Source organism: Trichomycterus rosablanca, chromosome 22, assembly GCF_030014385.1.
Source record: "Trichomycterus rosablanca isolate fTriRos1 chromosome 22, fTriRos1.hap1, whole genome shotgun sequence".
Lineage (NCBI taxonomy): Eukaryota > Metazoa > Chordata > Actinopteri > Siluriformes > Trichomycteridae > Trichomycterus > Trichomycterus rosablanca.
In genome coordinates this window covers 12,341,913-12,359,252 of record NC_086009.1, presented here as the reverse complement: position 1 = coordinate 12,359,252, position 17,340 = coordinate 12,341,913, and the positions used below count along the sequence as shown (strand labels likewise).

Sequence of the window (17,340 nt, the reverse complement as noted above, 5' to 3'; positions counted from 1 at the left end):
AGATTTTTTTCCGACCACATTCCTTCCTCGAAGATGATGTTTCCCCACTGTCCTTCCACTTTTTAATAATGCGCTGGACAGTTCTTAACCCGATTTTAGTAGTTTCAGCTTCTCCTTAGATGTTTTCTCTGCTTGATGCATGCCAATAATTTGACCCTTCTGAAACAGATAAACATCTTTTCCACGACCACAGGATGTCTTTCAACATGGTTGTTTAACAAACACTACTCACTGCATCAGTTATAGTTAAATAACTTGTTGCCAGCTGAAACATAATCACCCATGCAGTAATTATCCAATGGGAGGCTCTTACCTATTTGCTTAGTTAAATCCAGGTGGTGACCTTTTTTTTGGCCAGGCAGTATATATACAGTGTATCACAAAAGTGAGTACACCCCTCACATTTCTGCAAATATTTTATTATATCTTTTCATGGGACGACACTATAGACATGAAACTTGGATATAACTTAGAGTAGTCAGTGTACAACTTGTATAGCAGTGTAGATTTACTGTCTTCTGAAAATAACTCAACACACAGCCATTAATGTCTAAATGGCTGGCAACATAAGTGAGTACACCCCACAGTTAACATGTCCAAATTGTGCCTAAAGTGTCAATATTTTGTGTGACCACCATTATTATCACTGCCTTAACCCTCCTGGGCATGGAATTCACCAGAGCTGCACAGGTTGCTACTGGAATCCTCTTCCACTCCTCCATGATGACATCACGGAGCTGGTGGATGTTAGACACCTTAAACTCCTCCACCTTCCACTTGAGGATGCACCACAGGTGCTCAATTGGGTTTAGTCCATCACCTTTACCTTCAGCTTCCTCAGCAAGGCAGTTGTCATCTTGGAGGTTGTGTTTGGGGTCGTTATCCTGTTGGTGCCAGCAACACTCAGTGCCAGCAACACTCATGCAGCCCAAGACCATGATGCTACCACCACCATGCTTGACTGTAGGCAAGATACAGTTGTCTTGGTACTTCTCACCAGGGCGCCGCCACACATGCTGGACACCATCTGAGCCAAACAAGTTTATCTTGGTCTCGTCAGACCACAGGGCATTCCAGTAATCCATGTTCTTGGACTGCTTGTTTTCAGCAAACTGTTTGCTGGCTTTCTTGTGCGTCAGCTTCCTTCTGGGATGACGACCATGCAGACCGAGTTGATGCAGTGTGCGGTGTATGGTCTGAGCACTGACAGGCTGACCTCCCACGTCTTCAACCTCTGCAGCAATGCTGGCAGCACTCATGTGTCTATTTTTTAAAGCCAACCTCTAGATATGTCGCCGAACACATGGACTCAACTTCTTTGGTCGACCCTGGCGAAGCCTGTTCCGAGTGGAACCTGTCCTGGAAAACCGCTGTATGACCTTGGCCACCATGCTGTAGCTCAGTTTCAGGGTGTTAGCAATCTTCTTATAGCCCAGGCCATCTTTGTGGAGAGCAACAATTCTATTTCTCACATCCTCAGAGAGTTCTTTGCCATGAGGTGCCATGTTGAATATCCAGTGGCCAGTATGAGAGAATTGTACCCAAAACACCAAATTTAACAGCCCTGCTCCCCATTTACACCTGGGACCTTGACACATGACACCAGGGAGGGACAACGACACATTTGGGCACAATTTGGACATGTTCACTGTGGGGTGTACTCACTTATGTTGCCAGCTATTAAGACATTAATGGCTGTGTGTTGAGTTATTTTCAGAAGACAGTAAATCTACACTGCTGAAGCTGAAGGTAAAGGTGATGGACTAAACCCAATTGAGCACCTGTGGCGCATCCTCAAGTGGAAGGTGGAGGAGTTCAAGGTGTCTAACATCCACCAGCTCCGTGATGTCATCATGGAGGAGTGGAAGAGGATTCCAGTAGCAACCTGTGCAGCTCTGGTGAATTCCATGCCCAGGAGGGTTAAGGCAGTGCTGGATAATAATGGTGGTCACACAAAATATTGACACTTTGGGCACAATTTGGACATGTTCACTGTGGGGTGTACTCACTTATGTTGCCAGCCATTTAGACATCAATGGCTGTGTGTTGAATTATTTTCAGAAGACAGTAAATCTACACTGCTATACAAGTTGTACACTGACTACTCTAAGTTATATCCAAGTTTTATTTCTATAGTGTTGTCCCATGAAAATATATAATAAAATATTTGCAGAAATGTGAGGGGTGTACTCACTTTTGTGATACACTGTATATATATATATATATATATATATATATATACTGTATATATGTATATATATATATATATATATATATATATATATATATATATATATACACACATATAGACATGCAAGTGAGGTGAATTGGAGACACTAAATTATCCATGACCATGTTCAATATAACCTTTGGAAATGATGAACCTTGTGTAATGAGTAACTACCGTTCCTGTCATGAATGTAACCAAAGTGTAAAACATGACGTTAAAATCCTAATAAACAAACAAATACATACATACATACATACAGACAGACAGACAGACAGACAGACAGACAGACAGACAGATAGATAGATAGATAGATATTAACAAATATGACAAATATGGGTCCTAGTATTATCTGGGATTTTCAGACCCTCCCAGTTCCCCCCATGATTCGAACCATTGGCCAGTCCTAGGTAAACTAGGACCTAGGCTGTGAAATTAAGATTTTTCCCTTTTGAATTAGGTGTCTTACAATCCTAAAATTTCCTGACCTAATCTTGACCATTGAGTCAAGATTATCAACCAATAAATAAGTATTTGCACAGGTAGCATTCTCTTGGCATTAATAAAACTAGATTATTTAAGTCACAGAATTTCAGCTTCTCCAGAGTCTAATGGTGGTGTGCTTCTGTCACTTCAGTCAGGACATGGCATTGTGAATAGTGATCTTAGGGTTGTATGCAGATGCTTGGCCATTAAAACCCATTTTATAAATAGTTTTAGTGCTTATATTGCCTTCAGTTTAGATCTCAGTAGTGCCCGCTGCAACATGATTTTTTTTAAACCATGTGCTCTTTATGCTGTTTTCTAATTTTGGCATAATGGCTTCAACTGAAATTATATTGCTTCTGGACATTTTAACTTTACAGTAAAATAAATACACACAAGTTCAACTAACTTATGTTCTGAAATAATATCGTCCTATGACACTAACAAGTTGAGAGTAAAAAATCTCTTAAATTTATATGCCATTCTATTGACTGTGTTTATTTTAAAATTAAATGTATCCTGCATGTTATGTGGATAAAACATGTGGATAAAATTGCCCATTCCACCTGCTATAATTACTTACTGTAGTTTAAATTACCAGTATATTTCTTTTACAACTGATTGTGGATTTTTTAGTGTGTAGCATTCCCTGTGTATTGCATTATGTATTCCTGTATTATTCATTTGTATGCCCATCCATATATGGAAATGTCTGTCTAGCTACCTTTTTTCCACAATCATTTTAAGAGGACTTGAAGTGTCTAATTAGGTTGAGCCAACGGTCGAGGATGACAGGTCACAGGAAGTTGCCATGTAAACAGGAAGAACATTGCACTGGCGGGGATGTGACGCTCAATAGGAAAAGGAAAGACAAATTATGAACACACCTGTATCTTGTCTTTTCTCTTGAGATCTGTTGATTTCTATAAAATAATAATGAGATCTGTGTATAATTAGTATTAAATATATTGGTTAAGTTTGTGTTTTTTTAATATTGCCATTTCCGTGTTTGGTTATGTGCAGTTGTGTGTATGTGTTAGTGTGTTTGTGTGAGTCTACTGTAATCATCGTTAAAGGTGGGGAACACTTTAGGAGGTGTACTGAGGTCATGTACTTCCTCTGTTCATGTACTGGCAGAGAAGCTACATACGCAGGCATCGACTCGTGAAGATATTAATACCTCGCAGTGTGGAAGTCCCCTTCCTTCACACACAATCTCACAACACAATACACGGAGAGGATGTAGAACATAGTTAGTGGCTGACTAAAATATAGTCACTATATTTTTAACTGTTCACTTCAATGTCAGTGAAAGCAGTTCTCTGGTAAAATCATGCATACAGTTCTTTAAGACTCTTCTGTCATTTAGAAAGTTTTCTTCAATACATTTGCCTATTTACATTGTACTATATGCACAAAAGCTATTTAACACATAGATAAAGAAAGACAGAGAGAAAATGGTAATCTTACCTCAGTGGTTAAGGCACTGGACTACTACCACTACCAAGTTGCCACTGTTGGGCCTCTAAGTGAGGCCTTTAACCCTCAAATGCTTAAATTGTATTTAGTCATAAGTCACTTAAATGTAAGGTGCAGCACACCAGAGTTGACATCTATAACTCATGAATTCAAATCTCAGCTCTGCTATCGGCAGGCTGGGCGCCTACATGGACATGAATGGCTCGTTCGTAGGGTGGATGCCAGAGGGAATTCCTCATAACTGCTGCAATACCGACCTCTGCTGGCCGATTGATGGCGCTTGCACAGAGACAGGGGATAATGGAGATCAGTGTGTGACTCTCCATGCGCGAGACTGAGCCCCATACAAATTCGACTCTTGCAGGTGAAAAGAAGCAGTTGGCTGCACATGTATTTGAGGGGGCCTGTTGGCAGTAGTAGAAAGGAATGGAAATGGAGATTGGGAGGAGAATTGGAAAGATGCAAAAAAAATGCAAAAAAGAGAAAAATAATTGCTTTGATCTTGCTTTGATTAATTCATTGTAACAAAGACTAATTTGCAATAATTAATAAATGCCATTACAATTAAGTAATGCAGTTTTATCTTGTACTTTTAAAGAGCTGATGCATGCCAGTGACCAGCAACAGCCAGCATTAATGTGTTCAAAACACAACACATTCGGGTCTTTCCTTTATTTCAGCATGTTTTACAACTTTAGGTCACCCACCTCAAGTTGTTTTTGAAGACCATACTTTCCCTGCAGAAATCCGAGCTTATTTACCAACAAATTCATAAAATAAGCACAAACCTAGCAGAGTTTAAAATAATTATTTTTATTTTAATACCTATATTACTTAAATTAAAAGTGTATTATGTCACAGTGAGTTAGCTAACTATTCATTAACTCATTGTCTGTTTTACCACCGCATTATCATTCTCAGGGTAGCTGTGGGTCTGATTAATTGGGTGAATGGCAGGAAACACTCTGGACAAATCAGCAGTCCATTTCAGGGCAGACACACACACACACACACACAAATTTAATGCAATTTTTAGAAGCTTTAATTTTACAAGCTTTAGTCTTCGGCCTTGTGGGAGGAAACCAGCGCACATGGAGGAAACCCACACAGACACAGAAAGAACATGCAAAATCCACACAGAAAGGAACCAGGACTTTCTTGCTGTGAGGCGACAGCACAACCCACTGCACCATTGTCCTGTGCTAACTAGCTAGCTTAATATTAATCACAAATGTGAAGTAACTATTTTTTTAAATGTGACAATGTGATAACATTATATATAATGTATATATACATTATATATGTAACTTTAGCACATTGCAGTGTGCTTAGGCAAGAACTCAACATATTGGCCAAATGTGTAGTTTTTGTTCATTTAGGTTGACACATTATTTAAATTGAAATTCAAATGTATTTGTATAGGACTTTTTTACAGCTACACTGAAGCAACTGTACAGATTCCAAGACCAAACCCCACTATGAGCAAGCCAAGGCCAACAATGGTGGGAAGAAGGAACATCTCAATATTTCTGGCTGAATGAGTAAACTGTTGCCATATTTGGAGTTGGTGATTCATTCATTGATTCATTCATTGTCTTCATTTGATTCATTTGGTAAAAAGCAGGAAACACCCCGGACAGGTTGCCAGTCCACCACGGGTCAAGTTGGTGACTGGAGACAAGATAAAGATAAAGACAGATTGTTATTAAAGTAATTACAGTTACAGTCAGCATACACCCTCCAAACTTATGTAATTTACAAGTCATTTATTTCAATCTGATCATCAGAAATACACCACTTAAGCTTAATTAATGAAAACATCTTGGCAAATAAAACAAACTTCGTAAAGCATGACTGATCACTGCATACTGAACAAAGAAATGTGAGAAAATTACATACATTTACGGGTGGGGGTTTTCAACAATTGATGGGAACACGCAGGGATCCTAACTGTACGCAATGTAGTGAGTGGAATATGTTTGCTTACAATTTTTACTTCTGGAAAAATCTCAGACCCAACCATATGTTTATTTACCAACTGTTGAGTTTTAGTGTAAAACAGGATTGAGGTCACTTGTATAAATAAAAAAAAATGTTACAGTTAGACGAGGGGCATTTAAATAACTGAAATATTAATCCAAACTGTTATATTTTTAGTGATTTATAAACCTAGATCCATTCCTACTAACCCAAATTGTAACAAAAGCTAATAAATATGCTAGCTTTACACTAATGTAAGATAATATTTAGCTATCTTATCATGCTGGTTTTACTGGATATCCCATCCTATATAAATAATTAACATTTCAAATCAATAATACATTCAAATCTATAAAGTTGCTGTCAAGGGATCACAACCCAGGCCCATGCCAAACATTATTTAAATATTTTTTTTCTTTTAGAAATACTGTGAAAATGTCATGAAAATTCATCCCTAAGGTTTAGCTCAGGGCCACTGAAGTTCCCCCACAAACTTGTCAAATTATGTCTTTACAAGCTAAGAGAGAGTAAATGACCTTTCTTTGTGACCTTCCATATAGTAATTTGAAAATAATGCCTCGGTGGTGCAGCCATTAAGTATGCCAGATCAGCTGTGGCGAACCTTAAATGCTGGAGCAGCAGTATTCTATTTATCAATATTTCTATTTTTAAGAATTAATCTATGGGAACTAGTTTACAAGGCCCTTGCTAAAACCTGACATTAGGCATTAACAAGCAACCTTATGACCCAGTTTACCATCTACACACATTTGAATTTCTGCTTATGTGTGATACTTATGCTGACTTTAGAATAGCTTTGTGATTTTATCTATTCAGCTTTAACCTGGCTAGGGTCACAATGTCCTTTATATCGCGCTTTATATCAATGACCATGGCTCTGTAATAGAATGTCCACCAAGCTCATGATTGGGTCTACTTATGTTTGTATTTATTGGGTCTGTCTGAAAACCTAGTGAGCTGTCTTGCTGCCTACTGCATACTTAGGATTCTAATAAGAGATGAGATGCCTTACTTATGAGGCAGATTATTTAGCTGCACTACTCAGCCACAGATTTCACTTACTATGCTAACACAATTAGCCTCAGACCATTTAAACCAATGGGCCGAGGCAGCACAACCCACTGTGTATCAAAAACGATTAAATTGTCACCAACAAGTCTGAATTTGAAAATAATAATAATACACGTTTATACAAATTAAAAATCAATGATAATTTATTTACATTTGAAAAGAACTCTGCATTCGTCAGCCATACTTGTATTTTTGTGAGAAAAGTTTCTGGGATTGCCTACACTGCAAAGAAAGCATTGGATGCTCTCTCATTATTCACCCATTTTATAGTTTCAAAATAAGGCACCTTAGCAGGCAGCATTATAGGGGGTTCTTGAGAACCACGTAGGATTTAAAATGTCGCCTATGTAAAAAGATCATTAGGTTTTCAGACAGACCCATTGTGTATTTCCTTTTCCACATTTGCATTTCTGTGTTACAGTGAAGCTGGGGATCCTAGGAGTATTTGCGGTAGCTGGCTTGGCCTGATCTACTTATCCTGCCATCTTCTTTGTCCAACTGAAAGCTGTTTGGTAATTTGATCAAAAACTAGATAATAGCATTTTAGTCCAAATACAAAACCTCAGATTTCAATTGTAACAAAAATTGTTACTGTGATAGACAGGCGCCCTGTCAAGGGTGTTTCTGTATGCCTTGCACCTATTGAGAGCTGGTATAGGCTCCAGCACCCCCTGTGACCCTGATTAGGATAGATGGCTTAGAAAGTAAATAAGTGAGATATGTTATAGGTAACAGGTAAATGCCATAATGGTGGGGATGAGATTCACCAGTATTCTAACAGCTTAAGAACAAATTTCCTTAACCCACAATTGCAAGAAATTAAGGGATTTCACCACTCCTGGTTTATAACACTATTAAAAGATTAGAAGAAGACAACCCCAAATCAGAAAAAAGTTGGGACAGTATGGAAAATGCAAATAAAATAAAAATGCAGTGTTCCTTACATTTACTTTGACTTTTATTTGATTACAGACAGTTTGAACCCGAGATATTTCATGTTTTATCTGCTCAACTTCATTTCATTTGTTAATATACCTCCATTACTGCATTTCTGGCCTGCAACACAAAAAGTTGGGACGGGGGCAGTTTAAGGCTAGTAATGAGGTGAAAATACTAAATAATGATGCGATTTTAAACAGGTGATGTCAACAGGTGATTGTAATCGTAGTTTGGTATAAAAGCAGCATCCAGGAAAGGCTTGATGAGCAAAGATGGCCAGAGGATCTCCAGTTTGTCAACAAATGTGTGAGAAAATTATTGAAATGTTTAAAAACAATGTGCCTCAAAGAAAGATTGGAAGGGATTTGCATATTTCTCCCTCTACAGTGCATAGTATCATTAAAAGATTCAAGGAATCGGGAGGAATTTTAGTGCGTAAAGGCAAAGGACGCAAGCTTAAGCTGAACGCCCGTGATCTTCGATTCCTCAGACGGCACTGCATCAAGAACCGCCACTCAACATTAACTGATATAACCACATGGGTGAGGGATTACTTTGGCAAACCTTTGTCAAGCACTACAATACAGAGTTACATGCACAAATGCCACTTAAAACTTTACTGTGCAAAAAAGAAGCCTTATGTTAACCAGATGCGGCATCGACTTCTCTGGGCTCGGAGGCATCTAGGATGGACCATCACACAGTGGAAACATGTATTGTGGTCAGATGAATCAGCATTCCACGTCTTTTTTGGAAAAAATGGACGCCCTGTGCTGTGGACCAAAGACGAAAATGACCATCCAGACTGTTATCAGCAACAAGTCCAAAAGCCAGGGTCTGTCATGGTATGGGGCTGTGTCAGTGCCCTTGGCAACGGTCATTTACACTTCTGTGATGGCAGCATTAATGCAGAAAAGTACATTGAGATCTTAGAGCAAAATGTGCTGCCTTCAAGACGTCATCTTTTCCATGGACGTGCATGCATTCATCAACAAGACAATGCAAAACCACATGGTGCACACATTACATTTACATTTTCAGCATTTAGCAGACGCTTTTATCCGAAGCGACTTACATGATGAGCTGAACACGATGAGCAATTGAGGGTTAAGGGCCTTGCTCAGGGACCCAACAGTGGCAACTTGGTGGTGGCGGGGCTTGAACCGGCAACCTTCTGTTTGCTAGTCCAGTACCTTAACCACTGAGCTATCACTGCCCTTTACATTACAAAGGCATGGCTGCGGAAGAAGAGGGTACGAGTACTGGACTGGCCTGCCTGCAGTCCTGACCTGTCCTCAATAGAGAATGTGGCCAGAAAAAACATAAAATATCTCAGGTTAATACTGTCTGCAATGAAATAACAGTAAGAAACTCTGTGTTTTGTATTATTTGCATTTTCCATGCTGTCCCAACCTTTTCTGATTTGGGGTAGTAGAAACCTCAGTGGGTAAGGGCCAAGAACCAACATTAAATACCTTAACTGTCAAGCCATAGATGGTATTGAGCTTAATGATGTGCTTTTATAACGAATAAACAAAAACTTGCAAGTAAACATAGTCTTTGCATTGACAAATGCAGGGTAAAACCTTACTACAAAAAAATCCGAAGCTCTATACTAAAAACATCCCAAAACTCTTTGCAACTACAATTTATCTGGCCTCAACCTTATCTGAGATGGACTCTACTTCTACTGGAAAACAAATCAAATACAAACTACAAAGTCCATCTTTGAAACTGTTTTTTTTTAATCATGGACAAAATGTTCCCTGGGAAAAAGGGAAAATGACCATCCTAATTATTACCAATGAAAAGATCAAAAGCCAGTGTCTGTCATAGCATGGGGTGCCATGTCATGGGAAACTTGCATCTTTGTGAATGCGCCATTTATGCTGAGGGTTACATAAACATTTTGGAGCTAATATGCTGGCATGCAGACAACATCCTTTACAAAGCAACAACTGATGCCCTCTATTCCCAGTCTGTCTGTCTGTCTGTCTGTCTATCTATCTATCTATCTATCTATCTATCTATCTATCTATCTATCTATCTATCTATCTATCTATCTATCTATCTATCTATCTATCTATCTATCTATCTATCTATCTATCTATCTATCTATCTATTCCATTCATCCATTCATCCATCCAGCCATCCATCCTTCCATCCATCCATGCTTTAATCCCTCCTTCCCTCCTTTCTCCAGGATAAATGTAAAAATGTATATGGGCCACACAAGAAGGTGTGTCTCCCAACACAGTCTCAAGAGCATGGAGAAGATACCAGGACACATGCTATTTGAGAAAAGCTGAACAAAGGTATAGAAAGACATCAAACCAGCAGCAAAACCGGCATCTGCTCCTTTGTGCAAGGAGGAACAGCAGGAGCACTTCCAGAGCCCTACAAAATGACCTCCAGCAGGCTAATGGTGTGCATGTTTCTGACCAAACTGACTGATCTTGATTGGCGTTCGCCAGAGAACAACAGAATTGGCAGGTTTGCCATTGCCACCCTCTTCTCAGACTGAGTACATGTGACAGACACAAAAGAGTTCGGAGATGCCATGGTGAACGTTATGCTTCCTGCATGACAGGTTTGGTGGTAAGTCAGTTATGATCTGGGGAGGCAAATCCTTAGAGGGTCACACAAACCTCCATGAAAATGCCAACGGTACCCTGACTCTATTAAGTACCAGGATGAAATCCACAAAAAGGGCCCTGGGTTACTCCTGGTGCATGACAATGTTTGGCCTTATGTTGCCAGAGTGTGTAGGCAGTTCCTGGATGACAAAGGCATTAATGCCACTGAGTGGCCCTCATGCTCCCCAGACCCCAATCCAATTAAGAACGTCTGGGATGTACCAGTGCATCCGATGCTGCCAACTATCAACACAGACTGTCCAGGAGCTCACTGATGTCCTGATCCAGGACTGGGAGGAGATCCTCCAGGACACTATCCACACTATCCATTATTATGAAGATTTTTAACTTGAATGTTTCCTTCATCGAGATCCAATGTGTGATTTAAGTGCTTACTTAATTTGTCCTTAACTAAATACAGCTAAAACGATTTGCTAATCATTGCTGGCTGTATGTTATTACATACTATGTTTTTACATTTTTCTTACTGTCCCAATTTTTGTTGAATTGGATTTGTACATTTCACACCACTTTACATGGCTACACTACACAAATATCTGCCTGTTTTGAGACGCTTCATATGGACGTATTTATTTATTTAATACCTGACTTGAATGCCATATCTTAATCTGCAATAAAAACATGTGGCAGACGCTGCTGAAAAGCGGCCAACAATAATTTTGCTGAGCCTACAAGCACATGCCAGGACTATAAAGCGTTTCTGATTATTGGCAAATATTTTGGCATTTAGCCTGGGCAAAAGCATACCCCCTCATTTCATGCATCAGAAATGACAAGGTGAAATTATGCATTGCAACTTTTTAACAAATTACTAATCATCGCCAGATGTGGTTGCCAGGCAGCTGTTTAAATTTACTGTGCATAACATTTTAAATATTGTTCACCCATTATGGTGAGTGTTAAAAGATAGTATTTGAAGCACTTTAACTTAAATAGCATTAAGGTATAGCCACATTCCTGCAGTTGAAGCAACCTGAGCTGCTTGGGAATGATTAGTGGTTATAAGCATGATGAGAGAGGCAGTGTCTCTGCCTACTCACATACTTCCTCTAATGCATGGAGCACGAGCTATTTGAAACCAATACCCAAAACTAATGAAGGGCAGATAGAAAGGGATGAATATGGGCACCTTAGGTCACTTTATTATATATAAGGAATTATTTTCTACATTGTAGATAATACCACACGGAAGTCATGTGGTATTGTTCAAATTTGAATGTTGTTGCAAGGAAGCATTCATTCATTGTCTGTTTTAAAGTTGCTTTATGTTCCTATTCAGGGTTACAGTGGGTCCAATTCACTTGGGTGAAAGGTAGGAAACACCCTACACAAGGCAAACACACTCACAAGCACACTCATAACTAGGACTTTTAGTATCTCCAATTGCAAGTCTTTGGACTGGGAGGAAACCAGAGCACCCAGAGGAAACCCACGCAGACAAGGTAAGAACATGCAAACTTCACACAGAAATGACCAGGACTTTCTTGCTGTGAGGTGCCAGTGTTACCCACCAAGCCATGGTGGTACCTTGAAACTCGACGTCAGTTGGTTCTGGGAGTGGTGTTGAGTTTAAAAAATGTTGAGTTTCTAGATATTTTTTCCCATAAGGATGTATGGGAAACCTGGTAATGTGTTTCATGGTCCCATAGAACTGCATATATTTTGGGGTAATGTAAAATAATGGGGTTGCTTTTGCCATACACTGAAACACATATAACACACATATAACATAAAAAACACTGAAATACAAGTGCAAAACTGTTAAACATCAATATAAAAATACAACAAAACCCTCACTTTACCTTTACTTTTTTATTGTTTCATTCTTAATCGTGGATATGCTTGATTTTGGAATACCGAGTTCAGTAAGGGCGCATTCACATGAGCACTGTTGCGATGACTGTGCTGTTATTTACTATGGAGTGTGGCAAAGCACAAAGCTTAATGTGACGTAGATAGATAGCTAGATAGATAGATAGATAGATAGATAGATAGATAGATAGATAGATAGATAGATAGATACTTTAGACACTCTCATTCTCACAATTTCTCAGAACTCTTAGCTACTTTATAACACAAGTTTAAAAGTGAAACAGGAATAAAATCCAGCTAAACACAGATACTTGTGGACACTTTAGAGTGAATCTGACGGTTATTCCCCACAAATGCAGATGCGTCTCATATTCACACTTTGATGACGTTTTACCGCACTGCTAAAGCCAAGCTCTGAACAAAACGGGAGTCGCACACACGTTGAGTTTAAGGGGAACGTCAAGTTCAGGGGTACAGACGGTGTTGAGTTTCAAAGATTTTGAGTTTAGGGGATGACAAGTTACAAGGTACCACTGTAATATTTTATGTGCCAGATAGATTTACTTAAAATACAGAGTTATAGTGTTAGTATTACCCATACAGAGAGCTAGCATAGAGATCTAAGCTGTTTAAAAATTAGCATGCTAGGAAACTGATCCATAACAAACTGGAAAGTAGAGCTGAATGGTGCAGCTTTAAGAAAGAAGAGAAAAATGTATCCAGCCATCTACAAATGACTGTGTGTGTGTGTGTGTGTGTGTGTGTGTGTGTGTGTGTGTGTGTGTGTATTTGGCCAGCAGGGTGGGAGTAACTTTGATGGAGGCTTTTATAGTTGCTAGGGGACTTTCCCAGCAAAACACACAGTTGTGAGATGAAACAGTGGATGCCCCACTAGCTGTCAATAAACTGAGACATCTGCAGCTATTCCAGCTACATCGAATCCTGCCAACATTATTTACAACTCTATAAATCTGAAAGCTTAATAGCTGTTTAAGAACACACACACACACACACACATATATTTAGCATGAACACTGCTTATGCGCAACACCCAGACACAAACTATCTCTGGCTTTCTCATTTGCTCTGAATGTCTTATTTTTGTATATTTACATAGACCAGGGGTGTCAGACTTCAGGACTGCTGGGCCACATCCCTTTAAATATTTGTCTTTCCCTCTTCCAACAGACTGAATTTAGCACACTGTCCTAGAAATTAGCAGATGGGATGAATAAGGTGTTATAGGAGGTAAAATGCAAAACTTTGCAATGCTGTGGCCCTTCGGGACTGGAGGCTGAAGTCTCTGGAATTTGTTGTCCAGTCCAGTACAGAGACCACTGTTAAACGTTTCACTCAGGTTTCCTACGGTTCTCTAAATTACCACTCTGTAACTATGGGTAAGTAAATAACTGAGTTTTTGATGGCCTGAAATGAACTGGTGCCTTTTCCAGGGTGACTTTCCACCTTGCAATGTTTTCGATAATAATACAATATTTCTACTCATTTAATTTGTTTCTTTTCCATCAACCGCTTTATCCTGGTTTGGGTTTCACTGGGCGAAAGGCAGGAATACACTGGACAGGATGCCAGTTTATTGCAGGGCTTTGGCCACCCCCCCAAACATAGCCAATCAATATGCTGGCTAATAACACCACTAAGATTTTAATCCAGATCTCACCAGTGGTTAGCTAGTGTAACACATAGCTGTGCCACAGAGTGCCTATAATATAACATACACAGATCAACCATAACATGAAAACCACTTTCTTGTTTCTACACTCACTGTCCATTTTATCAGCTCCACTTACCATATAGAAGCACTTTGTAGTTCTACAATTACTGACTGCAGTCCTTCTGTTTCTCTACATACTTTTTTAACCTGCTTTCACCCTGTTCTTCAATGGTCAGGACCCCCAAAGGACCACCACAGAGCAGGTTTTATTTAGTTGGTGGGTCACTCTCAGCACTGCAGTGACAATGGCATGGTGGTGGTGTGTTAGTGTGTTGTGCTGGTATGAGTGGATCAGACACAGCAGCGCTGCTGGAGTTTTTAAATGCCATGTCCACTCACTGTCCACTCTATTAGACACTCCTACCTAGTTGGTCCATCTTGTAGATGTAAAGTCAGAGACGATCGTTAATCTATTGCTGCTGGTAGTTGTTACAATGTTATGGCTGATCGGTGTATAGCATACTATAATATAACATAATTAAATAATTAATTGAGCAAAAGATAAGAAACACCCTGGGCAGGTCACCAGTCCATCACAGTGCATCCTTTTTTTCTGTGAGGCGACGGTGCTACCCATCGAGCCAACGAGCTGACGTATAATACATGATATAATAATACAATATAATACAAACCCCATTTATGGAAAATTTGGGGCATTTTATACAATTCAGTAAAAAGTTAGGATGGGGCAAAATTAAAGTGAAAAATGTGTAGAATATTTGTTACACCATTTCTAACTAGGGAGGTTATCATGATTAGATACATTTAGGGCATTTAGCAGATAACTTAATCCAAAGTGACTTACAGTGTAAACAATTGAGGGTTAACAGGCCCAGTAGGGGCAACTTGGTGGTGGTGTGACTTGAACCAGCAGAAAGGGCAAATATTTTTTATAGCTCTATATGTAGTCTAGACAGCAATGTCCTAGTAAAATGTTAATGTTTTCCAATTAAATCACTGTTGCAATAATGAAATAAAACCTAGATGAAAGCCATAAACCTTTCTGCTTTATCTTAAAATGCTTGAATGGAGCAGAACTGCAAGACAAGCTATGAAAATTCACTACAGTCCATTCACTTCTTCCATAATGACCTAGCATCTTTTCACGGCTTGAGCAAATACATATACAGTGGACAGTGGTTATGAACGGTTTACCATATGAACATTTTGGGTTATGAATGACCTTTTTCAACTTAACGTACGAACAAATTTCGGATTACGAACCGAAATTCGCGAAACACGTGATGTCACGAACAAGTTAACTCCGACCCTCTCTCTTTCTATATATATACAGTGAGTGAACAGCGGACAATGTTTTTTCAGTGTTTTCTTTATATTATGTAAAATTCAATATTAAAATGGCCTCAAAGAAGGTGCAGAGGAAGCGTAGTGCTGAGAAAATGAACAAATCTATTACTATTCGTTGTTGTATAATTACTCCTGCCAGTAGCTGTCACTGTGTATCAGACAGAGAGGACAGTGAGTAAGAGAGAAGAAGGAAATCGCTGAGTAAAGTATTCTTTCTTTTGTGCAATTACACCTACAAAATACAACATTATTGAAATAAAGTAGGAAATAATAGAGAAATATGAGAGTTATTGTGGTTTCTAGTAGATACATTTTTATAAAAAAAAGAAGGAAATGTATTATGGTGTATAGTAAAGCACACGTACTGTACTGAAATGTGATGTCTTTTTTATGTACAGTACTACTGTGTATTGTTGTTTATTACTGGTTATTACAAGAATGTCTTCTATAATTTAAGATTTAAGGGAAAATTTACTTAAACAAAAAAGACAATCTAAGACTAGAGAGGTTAGGTAAGGGGGTGGTTTGGGAGGTCTGGCACGGATTAATTCTATTTACATTTCTTATGGGAAAAATAGGTTTAACTAACAAACATTTTGACTTAAGAACAGCCCTTCGGAACCAATTAAATTCGTAAGTCAAGGGTCTACTGTATGTAGAGTGATAGAGATATGTACTGTCATTTTACATTAGGATGCATGGATGCAGTTTCGACAAATGGTGGTGCATATCTGATGAAATTTAGACTGTGGCTGGTTTTATTTGTTCACAAAAATGTGCATAAACAAAATTATTGTAATTAATGAATTTACTGTTAATTTATTGTAGCACACACTTTAGTGTTAAATCACTTTTTTTTTTTTTTTTTACAAGTATTGTACTACAATATTAGAAGTATACTTCTGTACACCCCTACTATAGGGTTAACCTGGCCATAAATAATTATCCTTTAGTCTGTGGACTAAGTTTGGGCTTCACAAAATCATGACTTTTGCTTGGTGGTGGTTAATAGAATATTATACTACAAGTGAGATTCAGTGTGGAAAGGTTTACACACATAAATTACTAAAGGACAATGCTGGAAAGTGCTCATTTTATAAATGATTTTCAACCCAAATTAAACCCACTCAATCCAAATAGATGCACAAACAAAGCAATAGTCAAGAAAACCTAGAAATGATAATACAAAGGAGCCCCTTAATCACTTTGTGGAACTGATGACTGAATGTTTTAGAGCCGTGAAAGCTTTAACTGCTGAAAAATCCAGTAGACCTTTAACAACAAAGATTTGGTGTCTGAATGACCAAATGAATGACCAGCGTTCATAATTCAGGAATTTATTGAGCTCTTATTCAGGCTAATGACTTGGCATGAACAGTCTGAATGTTTCAATGCTGCACTCTGTGTCCCACCATGCATTCTGTTTATTGCTTTTACTGATACTATAATAAATAGGAAATAAAATTGTCTATTATAATATAATTAGCTTCATAGTATAATTGAATTTGCAAGTGGGAAAAGACAAATGTTTACCAGTAATGTAATTTTTTCCTTCACCACTTAGACTGTTTGGCTTAGACTATAAAATTAAGGCTGTTACTCACTTAAGACCTTTGACAGTAACCTGT

The 17,340-nt window shown here is 38.6% G+C and overlaps 1 long non-coding RNA gene across 1 annotated transcript in view; it reads left to right on the top strand.

Annotated features, from left to right (window-relative positions):
- The window catches only part of LOC134300210 (uncharacterized), a 29,392-nt gene extending 18,112 nt beyond the window's left edge, over positions 1–11,280 (top strand). Inside the window, exons 2-3 of the long non-coding RNA XR_010007333.1 lie at positions 7,686–7,776; positions 10,407–11,280. This is a non-coding gene — a long non-coding RNA (uncharacterized LOC134300210). The remainder of the gene's footprint in view (positions 1–7,685; positions 7,777–10,406) is intronic.
- The last annotated feature ends 6,060 nt before the right edge of the window (positions 11,281–17,340 follow it).